This window comes from Apium graveolens, chromosome 10 (genome assembly GCF_009905375.1).
Source record: "Apium graveolens cultivar Ventura chromosome 10, ASM990537v1, whole genome shotgun sequence".
NCBI lineage: Eukaryota > Viridiplantae > Streptophyta > Magnoliopsida > Apiales > Apiaceae > Apium > Apium graveolens.
This window is the reverse complement of record NC_133656.1, coordinates 236933562-236954042: the sequence shown is the minus strand read 5'-3', so window position 1 is coordinate 236954042 and position 20481 is coordinate 236933562. Positions and strand designations below refer to the sequence as shown.

At 34.9% G+C, this 20481-nt stretch overlaps 1 long non-coding RNA gene across 3 annotated transcripts; it reads left to right on the top strand.

The window, feature by feature from the left end:
• Positions 1 to 1559: 1559 nt before the first annotated feature.
• Positions 1560 to 20158, top strand: LOC141693614 (uncharacterized). 3 transcript variants are annotated; one of them, XR_012563157.1, is made up of 5 exons: positions 1560 to 1968; positions 17907 to 17981; positions 18652 to 18720; positions 18959 to 19104; positions 19866 to 20158. It is a non-coding gene; the product is annotated as an uncharacterized LOC141693614 (long non-coding RNA). The 3 variants fall into 3 exon arrangements; XR_012563158.1 differs by lacking the exon at positions 18652 to 18720 and having other exon boundaries at positions 1560 to 1756; positions 1863 to 1968; positions 19866 to 20147; XR_012563156.1 differs by lacking the exon at positions 18652 to 18720 and having other exon boundaries at positions 19866 to 20144.
• Positions 20159 to 20481: the final 323 nt, after the last annotated feature.

Genomic DNA, 20481 nt, shown 5'->3' with positions numbered 1-20481 from the left:
CGGTTGCGTAAAAAATAGATTTGGATTTTTTGTCGGTGATAATGTGAATACCATATATAAATTATAACAATTTATTTATTACATAATTTTAATTTTTGAATAATTATAAATGCATGTTATTTAAGTAATCAATTGTCTCACTATATGTTAATAATAAGTATACATGTACATAAATCAGATATTTAGCATACAAATAATTGAAATCATCATAATTTACTAAGAGATAATTTACTAAGATATGTAACATACAATAATTTACATGCTAACACACACATGCATATAACTTAATCTTGCTTTCTTAATAATAGTGTAAATAAAAAACTAACATTTTCCCATACATACATACGTTGAATTTCAAAAACTAATATTTTTTATTAAAATCAACTTTACTATTGTCAATAATGTAAATTTTACATTATTGTATATTATGATTGCAAGTCATTCTGACTTCGACTATGAATTTTTTATCTTTTTAAATTGAGTAAGTTAATTGTAAATTAGTTGTGAACTCAACAATAATATAGAGCAGTACATATAGTTTATTCAAATAAAATTCAAGATTTTGGTCAACTCTGTATTCAACATATATGTTATTTTTTTAGTTTTTTATTTGTAAACATACTAACGACATTCTACAGATTAAGTTTATTCGTTTCGTTTTAAACGTACACTTACTACCCTGTTTATTTTCATTCATTAAATATAAAATAACGTGTAAGTATAATATAATAATAGTTGAAGGGATATTCACTCATAAAAGTGAGGAAGCATTCGAAACTCCTAATGTTATAGAGGGGACATGGAGCTTGTTGGAGAGAAATTTTATCTCCATTTCTTCAAAATTTGACTCAAGAACCTGTATAAGGTTATTGTTGGAATTGCTATACAAACATTATAATGGCATGATGCATAAAAAAACTCTAGAAAATGACCCGTGCCTCGCACGGGGTATTATGCTATTAATATTTGTATATAAAAATACTATTAAATTAGTTCCGATTAATTCTCGATTACCCGATTAATCCCGGTAGAGTGCCTTCCCCGACTAAAGAACATAAAAAAAATATTATTTGAAAAATGAACTTGAAATTCTTTTGAAAAATAGAAAACTTTAATGTGGGTGTTTCTTGCATCCTTGCTTTTTCAGAGATGCTGATCTAATTTTATTTTTTTTGCTAATTGATCATGATCTAATTTTAATTTTAAGATCTAAATATTGATAAATATGTTTTTTTTTCTTTTTCTAATTTCGTTAATCAGTAAATTGTGCCTGCTCTGATAAGGTTATTTATCATAATATCAGATCCTAGCCCATCTAGCTATAACTCCAGTTTCTGATGGCACATCACAAACCAGCTATGAAGATGAACTTGTAAGCTAAATCATAAAAGTGAAAGGCCTGTTGGAATCATCTGGATTTTTTTGCCATCTATATATCTATCTATATATATCTATATAAAGTAGAATCACGGGAGTCCTACGTGGCGCTGTCAAAGATATCTATTTTGCTTTTGCTCTTTTCTTAAGCCTTAGCCGTTTTATTCATCAAGATTTCACGGGAGTCCTACGTGGCGCTGTCAAAGATATCTATTTTGCTTTTGCTGTTTTCTTAAGCCTTATCCGTTTTATTCATCAAGATTTCTTATACCCGTCCGTATGGTGTCATTTCTGCTTCCGCAACTGGGAATATCAACAAGCAATCATTTATATTAACTTAGCCTTTTTATCTTCTTTCTTCCAATTTCGTCCCATACGTGTACACAATTATTTAGCCCACATTTTTCTTTCTACCAACGACGGTATATGCATCTATATCTATATATTTATACATATTGATCCTGGCCTCTTTTTATAATTTCCAGGACTCGATTACTCTAGATTATGCGGTAATGTCAGGGAGTACGACTGAGTTGCATCATCGGTGTCCAGTTCCAATTAAGATTTCATCGAATCGTACTTGTGTTTCTGGTAAGTTCATATTTCTTGTATCTATTTTCGCACACCTGATTTATGAGGTCTCAAGTGCACCTCACATGTTCGATAAAAGTTCAGGAAAGAAAATATAATTTCTTATGTTTTGATATGGATAGGTGCTTATTATTTCTTCCCGGCATTGGCAGAGTAACATATGGTTCTAAACTGCATTCTAAGGGTTACTTACTTTTATATTTCTAATTGGGCCAACAGTGGCACCAATTTCTTTTGGATGCTCATATTTTTTGCTTTACAAATGCTAAAAGATTCAATTTATCTGTTCAAGTTTTTCAATTAAATTTCTAGAAGTTAGTGATGTAAAAGCTTCAAATTCTTTAACCAAGGATCAGTTTGACTATTCAATTATTTGTTCAGGTTTTTCGATTGATATTTAGGAGTCAGTGATGTAGAAGCTTCAAAGTCTTTAAGCACAAATTATTTTGGTGTTTAAGAAACTTCGACTATCATGGCCTTTTTTGAAAATAGGATTAAATTTGTGTAGTTCTCTTTGGATAAAATTGGTAGGAGATTTCTCTGTTATAAGGCTAATATCTCTTTAGTGGCAGTTTTTTTTGTAATGTGGATTGTTGATGGTCAGAGTCTCTACTTATTTGCATCACCATGGCTATGACAAGAAGGTTTCATGGTATCATAACGAGATACTACAATTTGGTTTAGAATATTTGTACGCTATACCGTTTTTTACTTTTTTAAAAAAAATAGTACTTCTCGTGATGTAAAAGGATTGTAAGATGTTGGCTAAAAGATTTACGGGAATGTAGTTATTTAAAAGGATGATTAACTACAATTGATCATGATTGTATATGAATTAACAATATCAACCGTGTTGGAGATAGAACACTTCATTTAGCACGTCGGTATAACACTTCATTCAGCACTGCATCTCTTTTCTTATAATTTTTCATATATAGATGTGTAAGCCATAAATCCATATAATTGTCTTTTAATTTGGCTATCAATATATTGAAAATTGATTATAATTTGTTATACTTGATCAATTCATATGATTTTATAGAGTTTATATGAATATTTTTGGCTATGTTGTCGACTAGAATGTTATGTGTGTAATGGTTAGGCAATAAGGATGTAACGCATCCCACATATTGTTGGACAAACTTAGTATTTTAGACTAAGTTGTGAATCATTTTGAGACTCTATATGAGTGAGACACATTATGTGTTAGTGGTGTGTATTTATTGGAACGTATTCTCCTCTTCGAGGGGATTCCAACGCATATTTACACGCTCAAAATGAGTAAAAGGTGAATGATAACTGATGTTCCAAAGTTTTACCTTTTAATATGAAAAGTGGTTTTGTACCACATCGAGAGTAGCACAAACCTATTCCTTAGTTTTTCTTATAAATACCATGTACCACATCGAAAAGAAAAACAAGTCATTTCAAGCCTCTCTTTATAAATAGAGTCTTAGGGCATCAGTTTTATTAAGTCAAGGGAATAAGAGTCATCTCTTTCATTCTCGGTCTCTTTAGTCTTAAATTTTTCCAATATTACGGTGATAGTTCTCGGGCTTAGTTCAAGTTCGCTGAGAGTATATTCGATCTATCGATTATACTGGTATCTCGTTTTATCCTGGGAGGCTATCGACTCGCACATACGGTGAGAGGCGAAATAGCTTTAAGGAGACAGTTTCAACTGGACTCGAGGATCTCCATTTGGTTATATCCTTTCTTTCTCTGTTTGATTTCGTTTACTCACGCACACAATTATTTGATTTATATGTATTAATCACAGATTGTATTCACAATCTTAAAGCTATTATATTTTATACATCTGTGACTGATACATCTGTATCTGCTTGTTTTGTTGAGTAACAGATCGATGGAGAACCAAACTGTGAACGATCCGATGAACATGACGGATGATCCCAACGCACAGATCACTGGATCTGATGGGGTTCACCAGCAGCCGATTAACCCTAACGCACGGATCGTATGATCTGATGGGGGTCAAACGCCTGTTGGACATGTGCCTTCGGGACATGTGCCTGTGGGACACACTGTCATTGGACAGATTAGGGTTCCTCTTGGACAGATATCGGCAGGATTCACTCCTCCGATCATACCTGCGGTGCCTACTGGTGTGCATACACCTGTAGTACAGATGCACGTACCATCTGTTCCACCTGTGGTGCCTGTCGCACCTGTTATGCCAACTGTGCCTGCTGCACATGCTGAAAAACCTGAGAAGTTCAATGGAACGAACTTCAAACGTTGGCAACAAAAGATGCACTTTTATCTGACCACGTTGCATATGGATTGCTTCCTTAAGGAAGAACCACCGTTGCTCACTGCTGAGAGTAACATGCAGACTGTGTATGCTGCTGATGCTTGGAAGCACTCCGACTACATCTGTCGAAACTATGTGTTAAATTGTTTGTCTGACTCGTTGTATAACGTATACAGCGTGAAGCCAACAACTAAGGTCTTATAGGAGTCACTTGACCATAAGTATAAAACCGAGGACGCTGGGGCAAAGAAGTGGATTGTTGGCCGCTTTCTTGATTATAAGATGGCAGACTCTAAGACTGTGGTCAGTCAAGTGCAGGAACTGCAGGTGATCATTCATGACATTCATGACATTCATGTTGAGGGAATGGTCATAAGTGAGTCTTTCCAAGTTGCTGTTGTTATTGAAAATCTTCCACCTGGATGGAAAGATTTCAATAACTACCTTAAGCACAAGCGAAGGGAGATATCTATAGAGGATTTTATTGTTAGACTTCATATTGAAGAAGACAACAGAGGGTCCGAGAAGAAATTTAATGTTGCCACTGAGAAGGCAAACATGGTGGAGCATGCTCAAAGCTCCAAGCCCAAGAAGACTAATTCTAGTAAAGGGGCAAAGCTGGCACCCAAAGGAGGGATTTCGAAGTCGAAATTTCAGGGGAAGTGCTACAACTGTGATAAAGTTGGTCATAGGTCTTCTGATTGCAAGAAGCCCAAGAAGCCCAACAAGAAGAAAGAAGCAAACATGGTAGAGAATATCTCCAAGGAGATGGGTGACATAGACCTCTGTGCTACGGTCTCTGAAGTGAACCTGGTCGGTTCTAATCCACGTGAATGGTGGATTGATACTGGTGCTACTAGGCATGTTTGCTCAGACAAGGCAATTTTATCTAGCCTCAAAGCTTCCGATGCTGGTGAGAAGCTCTACATGGGGAATTCAGCAACTTCTACCATTGAGGGTGAAGGCACGGTGATCCTGAAGATGACCCTTGGGAAGAATCTGACTTTGAAGAATGTACTTTATGTGCCTGATATTCGCAAGAACCTTGTGTCTGGTTCTCTGTTGAGTAAGCATGGCTTTCGCATTGTAATAGAGTCAGATAAAGTTATTTTGTCTAAGAGTGGTATGTTTGTAGGAAAGGGTTATTTAACCGATGGGCTTTTTAAGCTCAATGTAATGTCCATTAAGGACGATAATGAAATGAAGAATTCTTCTGCTTACTTACTTGAGTCTCCTAATTTATGGCATGCTAGATTAGGACATGTAAATTATGACACTTTACGACGTTTAAGTGCAAAAGAATACATACCTAAACTTACTATCGATTCAAAACATAAGTGTGAGACTTGTGTTGAGGCAAAATTAACGAGATCATCATTTAAACGTGTGGAAAGGAACACCAAAGTGCTAGACCTAATACATAGCGACATATGTGATTTAAAATTCGCTCCAACAAGAGGAGGAAACAAGTATTTTATTACATTCATTGATGATTGTACAAAATACTGCTATGTATATTTGTTGAAAAGCAAAGACGAAGCTATAGATAAATTTAAAATCTATAAGGAAGAAGTTGAGACATAACAGACTGAGAAAATCAAAACGATACGAAGTGATCGTGGAGGTGAATATGTTGAACCATTTGGAGAATTCTGTTCACAACATGGTATAATCCATGAGGTCACTGCACCATACTCCCCTCAGTCAAATGGTGTGGCTGAAAGGAAGAATCACACTCTGAAAGAAATGATGAATGCGATGTTGTTAAGCTCTGGGCTTCCACAATCGATGTGGGGAGAAGCCATCTTAAGCGCAAATAATATTTTAAATATTACGATGCGCAAGAATAAGGATGTAAGTCCTTATGAAATGTGGAAGAAAAATAAACCAAGTTACCAACACCTGAAAGTGTGGGGGTGCCTTGCAAATGTACTGATCCCTACACGGAAGAAGGTGAAGATAGGTCCTAAGACTGTGGATTGTATCTTCATCGGATATCCTCCACACAGTACTGCATATCGGTTTCTTGTTCATGAATCCAAGATTCCTGATATTCAAAAGAATACCATTATGGAATCAAGGAATGCCTCATTCTTTGAGACGATGGTTCCCTGTATTCCAGGAAACCAACAACCTACGACGTCTAAACGATCTCATGAGTCTGTAGATGATGATCATGAGAGTGACGAAAGTGAAGACGAAAATGTGGGGGTAGTGAGAAGGAGCAAAAGATAACGAACGGAGAAATCCTATGGGTCTGATTTTATGACCTATTTGCTCGAAGAAGGTGACCCAAAAACCTATAAGGAGGCGGTTACTGAAAGGAATATGTCCTAAGTCCAATCAGGAATTAGGATTTAGGAATAACTTTTATGTAATCTGTTTTGATTTCATTGATATTAATAAAGACTTGTTTTGTTTTTATTACGGGCTTTATCTATTTAAGTGTTTAAATAAGATATACCATAGTTTAGAGTAAAGCTTTTTATGGATTATGATGAGATCATAATAGTGAGACCTAAAAAGATGATAACTCTAAACTTAAATTGTTCCTGATCATAGGATTACTAACTGGTAATTAATAATCCGCAAAGATCGGTACATACTATGCTTGCTTCATTATGAAGGATGTCTGTTCTCATAGACATTTGTGTGGTGACACTATAGCTAGTATGTAGGTGCTTATTATGGAATAAGTTCACTGAACATGACTCGCCCAGCTGAACAACTGATGGAGTTCACTCTCGTGTCAGCAGTTGTTCGCTTAGTGATAGTTGTACAAGTATCCTTAGACTTGAGGTCATCATAGTCATCTTGTGTACACTGAACTATGCTTTGGTTTAGTTCTTAGTCTCCAGGGACAATTATTAGGGCTCTTCTGGGTATAGGAATTTGTACACGAAGATAGTGTATGATCAATAAAGGATCTACCCCTTCCAGTGAAGGAGGCGAATGTTCAAGGCTGATCCACTTATGCTAGTTCAGGAATCTCTGGCCAGAGTAAATGAAATTCAAAGGAGTTTCTGATTTGCATAGAACTACGCATAGTAAATGGTAAGCAAAGTGATTGAATTAGATAGGCTTGACACGAGATCCATGCCTTGTATTTAATCGGGACATTGTAGGGTAGGAGGAGTTTATTGTACGGTAACTATTCACTGACAGGTTCTTGGTATTCTAAGCAGTGAATTCATATTATCCGGATAGTCGCGATATGTTGAGAAGCATCACTCACGATGTAGAATAAATGTGATTAATTAATTAATCATATTTAATAAATTAGAGAATTTATATAAATAATGATAAAATAGTTTTATTATTATTTATTTCTACTACCGGCTTAATATTGAACCTACAGGGTCACACCATAAAAAGAGAATGATTTATTGGTGGAGGAATTAATTAATAATGGCTAATAATTATTTATTTGTGAAATAAATAATTATTTGGCAAATTTAATAATTGATTAAATGAGATTTAATTGATTATAAATTAATTAAGAAAAGTTCTTAATATTATTAATTAAGGATTTAATTTTTGGAAATTAAATCAAGAGAGAGAATTATTTCTAAAATATTTAGAAAAAGGATTAATGATTAAAAGGTGTTTTAATTATTAATGAGAATAATAAATGGGATAATAATAATAATAATATTTATGGGAAAATTTCAGCTGAAAATTTTGCCTATAAATACACTATTATAGACCCTAATTTTATTCCAACCCACATCAAACCCGAAAACCCAAAAAGTTTGGAAAACCCAATTCTCTCCACCTTCTTCCTCCTCCTTAACATCGTTTTCTTGGTGGATACCGGTGGAGTGCTTCACACTTGAGGAGCAACTGCTAAGGATCTCTGATCGTTATCTCTGAATTATTTTAAAAGGTTAGATTCGATCCCTCGAATTTTTATTCACGATTTATATGCTTTTATATGGATTTTATATGTGTAAAAGTGTTTTTCCATGCCCCCGCTGCATTTAAAATCCAACAATGGCATCAGAGCATAGGTTGTATGCATATAGATCTGTGGTAAAAATTTCAGAATTTTATGTGCTTGTATGAATTAATTATGATTTTTACAAGTTATATCATGGATTAATTTTGTCTGATGAGAAATCGTTTCTCAGAATTATTTTGAATGTTGATCTGGGTTCTACAAGTGTTGTAGATCGTCTGGGTATTTTTTTCATAATTTTAGGATGTATAGATTTTTTATTATGAATTTTTGAAGTTCTTACAATTAAATTCATTATTAAATAATCATATATATATATATATATAAATTATTAAAGTATGTATATAAAGTATATATACATCTTCTTGTACTGTCTGTGTTGTACTGCTGCGTGAAAAGAAGAAGCAGAAAGGACTGAGTTGGCAGGCACGGCAACCGAGAAGGAAAAGTCGGCGGCAGTTGCAAAAGTTGAAATAAAAAAAATATATACGAGTGTAACGCATTCTGGGAATGCGTTACACACCTGTGACGCATTCACGGAATGCGTTACACCCTTAAATGGCTTAAAAGGTGTGTAACGCATCACCGGAATGCGTTACAGTGCTTGTAACGCGTTCCTGTAATGCGTTACAGCCCGTCTGTTAATTTTAAAATTAATTTTCTGGGAGTTTCGTAACTCCGTTTTAGGCGTGCAATATACTGTTGGATTCGTTTTTCCGAGACGGATCTAATGGAGTGATCAATTTTAGTTTATATAAAAGTTTTGAACTGTTTATATTTCCATGAAGTGTTTTAAATCTGTTTTTGATTGTTTTAATTGATTTTAAATGCTTCATGTGATACATAGAGATGTATAATGCTTAGACTAATATGCTAGATGATGTAACATGCCTACCTTGATGTTTATTCATGTTGATATATGTGATATATGCTTAGTTTATCATGCGATGATAGATTTAGGTGAACTTAAATAAACATAAGGCGTTTGTTAGACAACCTAGTATAGTGAAATTGTTTAATAACGATTAACAATATTATGAATACAATCATGAGATTCTTGTGTTTGTGAAACACGTAATTGAATATGAATTTTCGATATGAGAGAAAGGATGATTCTGTCAACAATAGATTTCTATCTGTAAGAAAGGGTTATTAAGTGACGCCTCTTGACAATGCTCCACCCGATCTGGGAATCATCTGATTATTGATTATTGATTTGAAATATTTAATTTAAAAGGAAGAATCTCTTTATAATATGATTATGATTGTAACGTAACATAATCCCTCTAAAATTAAATAATATCAAGTAGTAATTGGCCAATGATACAACGGGCTTGTGTCGGTCATAGCCTTCCAACATGGTAGAAAGTAGTTCTTATTTTTGAATCATTGTCGTTTCGTGCCACAGTCGAGGGCTTTGATTTCGAAATAAGAAATACTTGTCTATTACATAGAGATGTGTACATTGAATAAGAATCTAAAGGTCGTTACGTGCCACAGCCGTGGGCCTTTGGGGACTGATTCAATTGTACGGAATGTTGGGTTAGACTTGACTTAGAATATTGAGTTTGTCGTGCCACAGCCGTGACTCAATTATTCAAGAGGCTAAAGTTTGATTAGGGAATAACATAAGATGTAATTGACAAGAGTTGTCTGCCTATTGAACATTACATGGCGTTTCGTGCCACAGCCGGGGCTGTGTAATGAAATGTAGGATCCCTATTCCCACTAGCATTATGAATGCTTAATTTTTCACGTAGAGGGTTGAATAAATTAGATAAACTAGTGGGAGCCACTTATGAATAAAGACCCGATTCATATAGTGTTTTAAAATGAAATCGAATATTTGCTAAGTGTTGTTATGTGTTTATCATTTACAGATTTACTTTGTACGTTATGTCTTCTGCACTATCACTCAGGAGCATACTAGATGCTCACAAATTGACTGGTCCTAATTATGCTGACTGGCTTCGAAACTTGAGAATTGTTCTCAGGATTGAGAAGCTGGAATACGTGATTGACTCACCTAAGCCTACTGAACCTGCTAGTGATGCACATAATGATGAACATGTTATGTATCGTAAGTGGATAGATGATGCAAATGTTGCTCAATGCATCATGCTAGCTTCCATGAACATTGAGCTACAGAAGCAACATGAGCATATGGATGCTCGCACTATCCTCATACATCTACAAGAGTTGTATGATGTGGCGGGGAGGACAGCTCGATATGAGATATCGAAGGAGCTGTTCGGTTGTAGGATGTCTGAGGGATCATCTGTGAATGACCATGTACTTAAGATGATCAATTTGATTGAACGTCTTGGACAACTTGTTTTGCCATGGATGGGGAGCTGAGCCAAGACTTGGTCTTGCAATCGCTTCCGAGTTCGTTCTCGCAGTTTGTTGTGAACTTTCACATGAATAAGTTGGATGTCAGCCTGCCTGAACTCCACAACATGTTGAAGACTGCGGAATCGAATTTTCCCCCTAAGAAGAGTTCTGTTCTTCTAATTGGTGAAGGTTCCAATCCTAAGAAAAGGAAGAGGAACTCTTCCAAGAAGAAGAAAGTAGGTGAGAAAATGCCGGTTCCACCAAAAGCTCAAGACCCCAAGAGCAAAGTTGTTTGCTTTCACTGTAACAAGGTGGGGCACTGGAAGAGGAACTGCAAGGTTTACCTTGCAAAATTGAAGAAGAAGAAGAAGGGTAGTGAGACTACCGCTTCTGATTCAGGTATGTTCATGATAGAAGTGAATATGTCATTTCTACTTGGGTATTAGATACCGCCTGTGGTTCTCATATCTGCAATTTGTTGCAGGGGCCAAGGAGAAGTAGGACTCTTGAGGAAGAGGAGGTGATTCTACTGATGGGAAATGGAGCAAGAGTTGCTGCTGAAGATGTATAATCATTTCATTTACATAGGCCTACGGGCAAGACTATTGTTTGAAATAATTGTTATTTTGTTCCCTCGATTGTGAGGAATATTATTCCCATGTTAGACTTGGATGGATTTTCATTTATTATTGAGAATAATGAATGTTCTATTCTTAGAGATAATATTCTTTATGGACGTGGTAATTTAAATAATGGTCTGTATATATGTGACATAATTTACTTCAAATTGAACAAACTAATAAAAGAAAAGGGATGATGAAAATCTCACTTCATAGTGGCACTGCAGTCTCCATTTAGTAGACATGGAGAGATGACTGCAAATTTGCTAGGAATGGTACACACAGATGTATGTGGACCAATGTCTAAGCAAGCCATGGGTGGATTTTCATACTTCATTACTTTCATAGATGATAGATCTAGATTCGGATATGTGTTTGATGAAACACAAGTCTGAGGCCTTTGAAAAGTTCAAAGAATATAAGTATGAAGTGGAGAAACAAACCAAACATAGTATTATAATTCTTCGATAAGATCGAGGTAGTGAATACTTTAATGGAGTGTTTCTAGATTATCTCAAAGTAAATGGTATAGTCTCCCAGTGGACTCCTCCAGATTGGTATCTGAAAGGAGAAATCGAACTTTGTTAGACATAGTTCGGTTCATGATGAGCTATGCAAATCTTCCAGTATTCCTATGGGGTTATGCATTGGAAACCTCAGCATATTTACTGAACAAGGTGCTTTCCAAAATCTGTTCCTCAAACTTCGTATGAGATATGGAAAGAAAGGAAACCGAGTCTTAAACACATTAAGATTTGGGGATGTCCAGCTTATGTCAAGTAAGTTGACCCAGATAAGCTGGAATATCGATCCGTAAAATGTAGTTTTGTGGGATATCCTAAAGAGACTTTAGGGTATTACTTTTGCACCGATCATCGGGTGTTTGTCTCCAGACATGCTACCTTCTTGGAAAAGGAGTTTATCCTTGAAGGGAACAGTGGGAGCAAAATTGAACTTGATGAAGTTTAAGAAGCACAAACTACTACGGATCAAGTGGAAACACCTGTTCTGACTGAACAACCTTTTATGGAACAGCCCATTCGTAGGTCAGGGAGAGTGTCTCGCCAACCTGAGAGGTAATATGGCCTTGTCATTGAGAATGACAATGAGTTGTCAATCATTTGATGATGACGACCCTGTGACCTATAATGAGGCTATGAGTAGTGTTGACTCAGAGAAATGGCATAGTACCATGAAATCCAGAATGGAATCTATGTATATGGTATACAAAAGATAGATTATAGCAGATGGCCAGGTGGAGACCTATAAGGCCAGGCTTGTGGCAAAAGAATTCAAACAAAGGCAATGGATTGACTTTGATGAAGTCTTTTACCTGTAGCCCTGTTAAAATCAGTTCGGATTTTGCTTGCGATTGCTGCTTACTACGACTATGTGTTCTGGCATATAGCCAGATGGTTTTCTTTCCAAGGGAAATGAAAACCTAGTGTGTAAGCTACTGCGAACCATATGTGGTTTAAAGCAAGCTTCTCGTAGATGGAACATTCGTTTTGATGAGACAATCAAAGAGTTTGATTTTATCAAAAACGTAGATGAACCATGCGTCTACAAAAGGGTTAGTGGGAGCGCGGTAACATTTCTTATATTGTATTAAAATAGAGTTGACACACATAACAACATAGCAGACCCACTCACAAAACTACTTTTTGAAAGTCACTTTGATCGTCATAAAGATGAGATGGGTATTAGATACCAGAGTGATTGGCTTTAGTACAAGTGGGAGATTGAAAGGAATATGTCCTAAGTCCAATCAGGAATTAGGATTTAGGAATAACTTTTATGTAATCTGTTTTGATTTTATTGATATTAATAAAGACTTATTTTGTTTTTATTACGGGCTTTATCTATTTAAGTGTTTAAATAAGATATACCATAGTTTAGAGTAAAGCTTTTTATGGATTATGATGAGATCATAATAGTGAGACCTAAAAAGATGATAACTCTAAACTTAAATTGTTCCTGATCATAGGATTACTAACTGGTAATTAATAATCCGCAAAGATCGGTACATACTATGCTTGCTTCATTATGAAGGATGTCTGTTCTCATAGACATTTGTGTGGTGACACTATAGCTAGTATGTAGGTGCTTATTATGGAATAAGTTCACTGAACATGACTCGCCCAGCTGAACAACTGATGGAGTTCACTCACGTGTCAGCAGTTGTTCGCTTAGTGATAGTTGTACAAGTATCCTTAGACTTGAGGTCATCATAGTCATCTTGTGTAATCTGAACTATGCTTTGGTTTAGTTCTTAGTCTCCAGAGACAATTATTAGGGCTCTTCTGGGTATAGGAATTTGTACACGAAGATAGTGTATGATCAATAAAGGATCTACCCCTTCCAGTGAAGGAGGCGAATGTTCAAGGCTGATCCACTTATGCTAGTTCAGGAATCTCTGGCCAGAGTAAATGAAATTAGAAAGGAGTTTCTGATTTGCATAGAACTACGTATAGTAAATGGTAAGCAAAGTGATTGAATTAGATAGGCTTGACACGAGATCCATGCCTTGTATTTAATCGGGACATTGTAGGGTAGAAGGAGTTTATTGTACGGTAACTATTCACTGACAGGTTCTTGATATTATAAGCAGTGAATTCATATTATCCGGATAGTCGCGATATGTTGAGAAGCATCACTCGCGATGTAGAATAAATATGATTAATTAATTAATCATATTTAATAAATTAGAGAATTTATATAAATAATGATAAAATAGTTTTATTATTATTTATTTCTACTACCGGCTTAATATTGAACCTACAGGGTCACACCATAAAAAGAGAATGATTTATTGGTGGAAGAATTAATTAATAATGGCTAATAATTATTTATTTGTGAAATAAATAATTATTTGGTAAATTTAATAATTGATTAAATGAGATTTAATTGATTATAAATTAATTAAGAAAAGTTCTTAATATTATTAATTAAGGATTTAATTTTTGGAAATTAAATCAAGAGAGAGAATTATTTTTAAAGTGTTTAGAAAAAGGATTAATGATTAAAAGGTGTTTTAATTATTAATGAGAATAATAAATGGGATAATAATAATAATATTTATGGGAAAATTTCAGCTGAAAATTTTGCCTATAAATACACTATTATAGACCCTAATTTTATTCCAACCCACATCAAACCCGAAAACCCAAAAAGTTTGGAAAACTCAATTCTCTCCACCTTCTTCCTCCTCCTTAACATCGTTTTCTTGGTGGATACCGGTGGAGTGCTTCACACTTGAGGAGCAACTGCTAAGGATCTCTGATCGTTGTCTCCGAATTATTTTAAAAGGTTAGATTCGATCCCTCGAATTTTTATTCACGATTTATATGCTTTTATATGGATTTTATATGTGTAAAAGTGTTTTTCCACGCCCCCGCTGCGTTTAAAATCCAACAGTTACCTCACCTGATGGACCTATGTGGAAAGAGGCCATCAAGAATGAAGTTGATTCAATTATGCAGAATCATACTTGGGAACTAGTGGACTTGCCAACTGGTTGCAAACCATTAGGTAGCAAGTGGGTTTTCAAGAAGAAATTGAAAACCGATGGCACTATTGATAAGTATAAGGCCAGACTTGTGATTAAAGGATACAAGCAACAAAAAGGCCTTGATTATTTTGATATATATTCTCCTGTAACGAGAATAACGTCCATAAGGATGATGTTTGCTATTGCTGCAATGCGTAATCTAACCGTACATCAAATGGATGTGAAAACAGCCTTCCTAAATGGGGACATAGATGAGGAAATCTATATGGAACAACCCGAAGGGTTTGTTGTCCCAGGACAAGAAAGGAAAGTTTGTAGATTGGTGAAATCATTGTATGGTTTGAAGCAAGCACCTATGAAATGGCATGAAAAATTTGACGAGGTCGTGCTGGCTAATGGCTTCAAAATCAATGAATGTGATAGTTGTGCCTATTACAAGGATAACGAGAGTGGCTATGTCATGATGACGCTATATGTAGATGATCTACTTATTGTCGGAAGCAATGATAAAGTGATCAAAAATACCAAGGACATGTTGAAATCAAGATTCGACATAAAAGACATGGGACTAGCAAATGTAATTCTGGGAATTCAAATTTCTAGAACATCAGAGGGTCTCGCATTAAGTCAACCATATTATGTTGACAAGATCCTTGAGAAGTTTCTTAAAGATGACTTTATGAAAGCTAGGACACATGTGGATATGACTTTGCACCTATCCAAGAACAAAGGTGTAGTTGTTTCCCAATTGGAATACTCGAGGATAATTGGTAGTCTGATGTACCTCATGAGCTGTACAAGACCAGACATTGCATACTCAATTAGCAAGTTGAGTAGGTTTACGAGTAATCCGGGAGCTGATCACTGGAAAGCAATCATAAGGGTACTAAGGTACTTGAGGGGAACTCGATACTATGGACTGCACTATGGCAGATACCCAACAGTATTAAAAGGATATACTGACGCAAATTGGATATCTAGCAAGAAAGCACTTAAGTCTACGAGCGGCTATGTGTTTACATTAGCTAGAGCGGCAATATCATGGAAATCCTCAAAACAAACGGTGATAACTCATTCCACGATGGAAGCTGAGTTTGTGGCACTAGATAAATGCGCCGAAGAGGCTGAATATCTACGTCAGTTTCTGGAGGATATTCCAAGATGGCCAAAGCCTGTAATTGTAATAGGGATTCATTGTGATAGTCAATCCGCTATTGGCAGAGCACAGAGCACGATGTATAATGGAAAGTCTCGTTATATATGATGACGACACAGTTCCATTAGACAATTGATCTCAACCGAAATTATCACCATTGACTATATACCATCAAAAGATAATATCGCGGATCCACTAACCAAAGGGTTATCAAAAGAAGTGGTTGAGAAACATCGAGAGGGATGGGCCTTAAGCCTATTGCCTAATGGCATCATGGTGGACACCCAACCATTGCTGACTGGAGATCCCAAGAACTTGGTTCAATGGGACAACTAAATCATGATGACCAAATCACTGTGGGGGTAACCCCTGGCCTGTTCCTATGATGAGGAAACAGTGAGACCCGTAAGGTACGAGGTTAAGCTTTGAGCTTTTAATGATCTTTGACGAATACATGGAGTTCAGGAGTGAACGCATGGAATTCAGTTAAGTAAACGCGGATTACTCTATAAGATAAAGATCACTTATGTGGGAGAGAAGTGGGGCCGCTTCAAAGGAGAATTACGAGGCATAATTCTTTAAAAACTCCTGCAGAACCAGGACGAAGTTCCATGGCCAAAATGGACATAATCATGAGAACTGAATGAGTCAGGAAAGATATAGTGATGAGTATGTCATCGTTTACACAAACGGTCGAACAGTTCAAGGACATCGCGTCATACTGTCTACCAGTAAAGTCGATATACTTATTCGAGCGAAGGTTCAAGGAGCATTCTCTACCTATCGTATGCTATATCTGATCGCCGGAACTATCACCAAGTCAAGCTCCGCATCTGTCTGTCTATGTGGTGCGTGCTACTGGACCATCATTCTCATTTGTGGGGGATTGTTGGACAAACTTAGTATTTTAGACTAAGTTGTGAATCATTTTGAGACTCTATATGAGTGAGACACATTATGTGTTAGTGGTGTGTATTTATTGGAACGTATTATCCTCTTCGAGGGGATTCCAACGCATATTTACACGCTTAAAATGAGTAAAAGGTGAATGATAACTAATGTTCCAAAGTTTTACCTTTTAATATGAAAAGTGGTTTTGTACCACATCGAGAGTAGCGCAAACCTATTCCTTAGTTTTTCTTATAAATACCATGTACCACATCGAAAAGAAAAACAAGTCATTTCAAGACTCTCTTTATAAATAGAGTCTTAGGGCATCAGTTTTATTAAGTCAAGGGAATAAGAGTCATCTCTTTCATTCTCGGTCTCTTTAGTCTTAAATTTTTTCAATATTCCGGTGATAGTTCTCGGGCTTAGTTCAAGTTCGCTGAGAGTATATTCGATCTATCGATTATACTGGTATCTCGTTTTATCCTGGGAGGCTATCGACTCGCACATACGGTGAGAGGCGAAATAGCTTTAAGGAGATAGTTTCAACTGGACTCGAGGATCTCCATTTGGTTATATCCTTTCTTTCTCTGTTTAATTTCATTTACTCACGCACACATTTATTTGATTTATATGTATTAATTGCAGATTGTATTCACACATATAACCTGCATAAGAATAAAATGTCAATAGCTGAATTTTTATTCTTTTTTCATGTATTTTTTTTTAATTTAATACCATTCTTAAGTGTATTTTTTGTGCTTCTGGGAGTTTAAAAGTATAAGGGGATTCACCAAAATTCTGAATCTTCCTAAGAATCAGCGGGTTGATTGAGTGATTGTCACTCTCAATCCTATTCTGAAATTTAATTACACTGCTAAAAGAATAAAGCCCCATACCAAGTGCTTTAGGAATGTACAATGTGCTAATATCTTGTCAAGTTTCATTTCATTATGAGAGTAAAAGCCCACCCGAATGACCAAAAAGAAAATGGATTGTTAAAAAATGTAGCAAAAGTCCATTATTGACAAGAAAGCTGAGGCCATGCATGGTATGAAAATGATTTGTCATTTAATCACATGATTTCATATTTTAATGTAAGAAATGTGTAAATTAGTATCAGTTTTCTTCATTGTTTCGAAGAAAAGTTTTTTGCTTTTGATCATCAGGAGGAAATAATGTTGTATATGCTATAGGTCTCGAAGTCGGCCCGGCTTGATTGAACAACCTGGACCAGGACAACTCAATCTGTGTATTCTATCTGGATGGAGGTATTCTTTTTTAGTATGTAAATTAATTTTTATCCTAAATTTAGACATGAAAAAATTAGTTACATCTTATTCTGTCACAACTCATTTTTTATAATAGTTTTTCTTATTGATATCTTCTTTCTTACCATAAAGAAACAGAGGTTGGATAAATTGCTAGGATAAGATGGTGATGGTTTTGGTAAATAATCTATTACTATTGTTGTTTTCCAATTATTTATATTCATTATTTTGTTCATATCAGCAAAGAAAGGAATATAATATGTAGAATGTGTGAAATATTTCATATTTAAACACCTTTAAAATGTCTTCCTAAGTCTAATAACAGTCTTAATATGGTTTTCCTTCTTGCCAATGCTACTTTTGTTATTTTAGTTTATCCGATAATTGTATGCCCACGAAATTCACTGATGCATTGTTTAGATCTTCTATAAAATTATTTAGCTAAATACTTCTTTTCGTTGCTAATAAGTCATGCGGATATTATAATAGAAGTATTCAGCTAAATACTTTCTTTTGTTGCTAATAGTTTATGCATATATTTTAATTATAGATCAGAGGAACTGTGATTTAGTTATTAAAGTTAAAACACACAAAATTAAGGATCTTGCATGTTTTAACTCTTGCTTATCTTATAAAGTGTCTTTAACGATCAAGTTACAACTTTGATTAGGTATTGGGAGGAGACAAGTAAGAAACTGGAACCAGATTTCGAGTTATTATATATGTATATAGGTTTCAGGTTTGAATAAATTTTTATTGCACCTCTTTTTTATAAGGAGTCGTTAAAGATATTGTATTTGCAAGTTGTTCCCATGAACTGGTAGTGGTGGTTCCCGAGCCAAATTGGTGGTTTGAGTAATTTAATTACAAGTCATGATGGTTAAACTTAATTACATTATCTTATAATGATTCATGTTCCAGCTCAAAGTTTATCTAATATATGCATTATATTCTTTTTGATATTTTTGATGTTTCAGGTTATTTGTTGCTAATTAACCAAAAAAATGAGGATCTGACACATGAGCAAAAGGAAGAAGTGATCAACTTGTGACTGCTGAGGAATGAGTATGTGGAGGTGCTCTGATTTAGGAAAATAGAGAATTTCCTGAGCAAGTTCGCAAAGGTAAATATGTACATATTACGTGGTATTAATTTCAAGACAGAAAACATGAACATAAATTTTTTTCTATCGGGCCTACCAATGACATTGTTCAGTTGTATGGTCACCATATATACGCTTATTTTAATTATATTTTTTGATAATTGTCTTACCACAATCCACTATTTTGAGTATATTTTGATAGTTACAATTCATCATTTTCATGGAACTGATAGTATGATTCAAGCAGCAGCAAGCAACTGCTGGTTATGCGTCTTTTCTATAGTTGAAGTGAATGGTTTATTTTCTTATTTTAGTATATCAACACTCTTTCTGCAAGTAAAAAATTAAGGGGTCATGAATGGTTCACGTTTGTTTGTGAACATTGAGATTTAATATATCGCCTTCCTCCTTTATAAGAAGTGTATGTTTACTTAGACCAAGTAATAAAAGAATTTAGCATCTCTAAATTAGGCATTGTTCTGTTTTGGGTTTAATTTAGTTTCAGCCTTCTGAGTGCACTTGACTAAATTGCTATTATAGTCGAGAGAACATGATTGGGCCTTAATGTATTCTCTTAGACACAACTGACATAGAGTAATCTAACTGGAATCTCTATTATATTAGGAATACACCAAGGATGACCATTTTTAGTGGTTCAGGCATTTAACACACTAATCTCTCCTTTAAAAATAAATATGTTTTGTGTTTCTACCAACTGTTGTTGTCTTATAAATTTATATTATTAGTAAAATGACATTATAACTAATTTTATGTCTTTGCAGGATCATGTAGAAGATGGTAGATAGTGATGCAAGCATGTCATGTTAGACTCTTGATTTTGTGTATTATTCAAGTTTAGAGGGAAAGAACTATCCCAGATTATACCGAGTAGGTTTCAATGCTTTTATTGCAGTTGATGTGGAGAAAGACTTGCACATAACTCATAAGTGATTAAATAGTTCAAACAAAGTACATCAATAATGAATGAGATATATATCAGAAGACGGAATGGTTACAACCTCTATTTTATTTTATTTTTTTGGTATTTTAGGTAGACAAATGACCAAATGAGTTGATGGCCTCTATGCTACCACTATGTCCCTCTAACTTGTGTCCCTCTAACTTGTAGCTGATCATCTTAAATCCTTTTAATTTCTCGATTGAAAATTTTCATTTTTATGTGTTTGGATTCATTAGTTTGATAAGCTTGACAGTCTTAATTTGATTAATTTATAAAACTACACATATTTTATTAAAACTATTTTTAGTTTAGCTGTTCTTAGTTTTCTTAAAAGAGCTTTCAGAAATATTTTAATTTTTTTATTGTACATTTCATTTATTTTTGGAAATTTCATGTTTGTGTATAAGAAAAATCTATAATTACAACTATTTAAATAT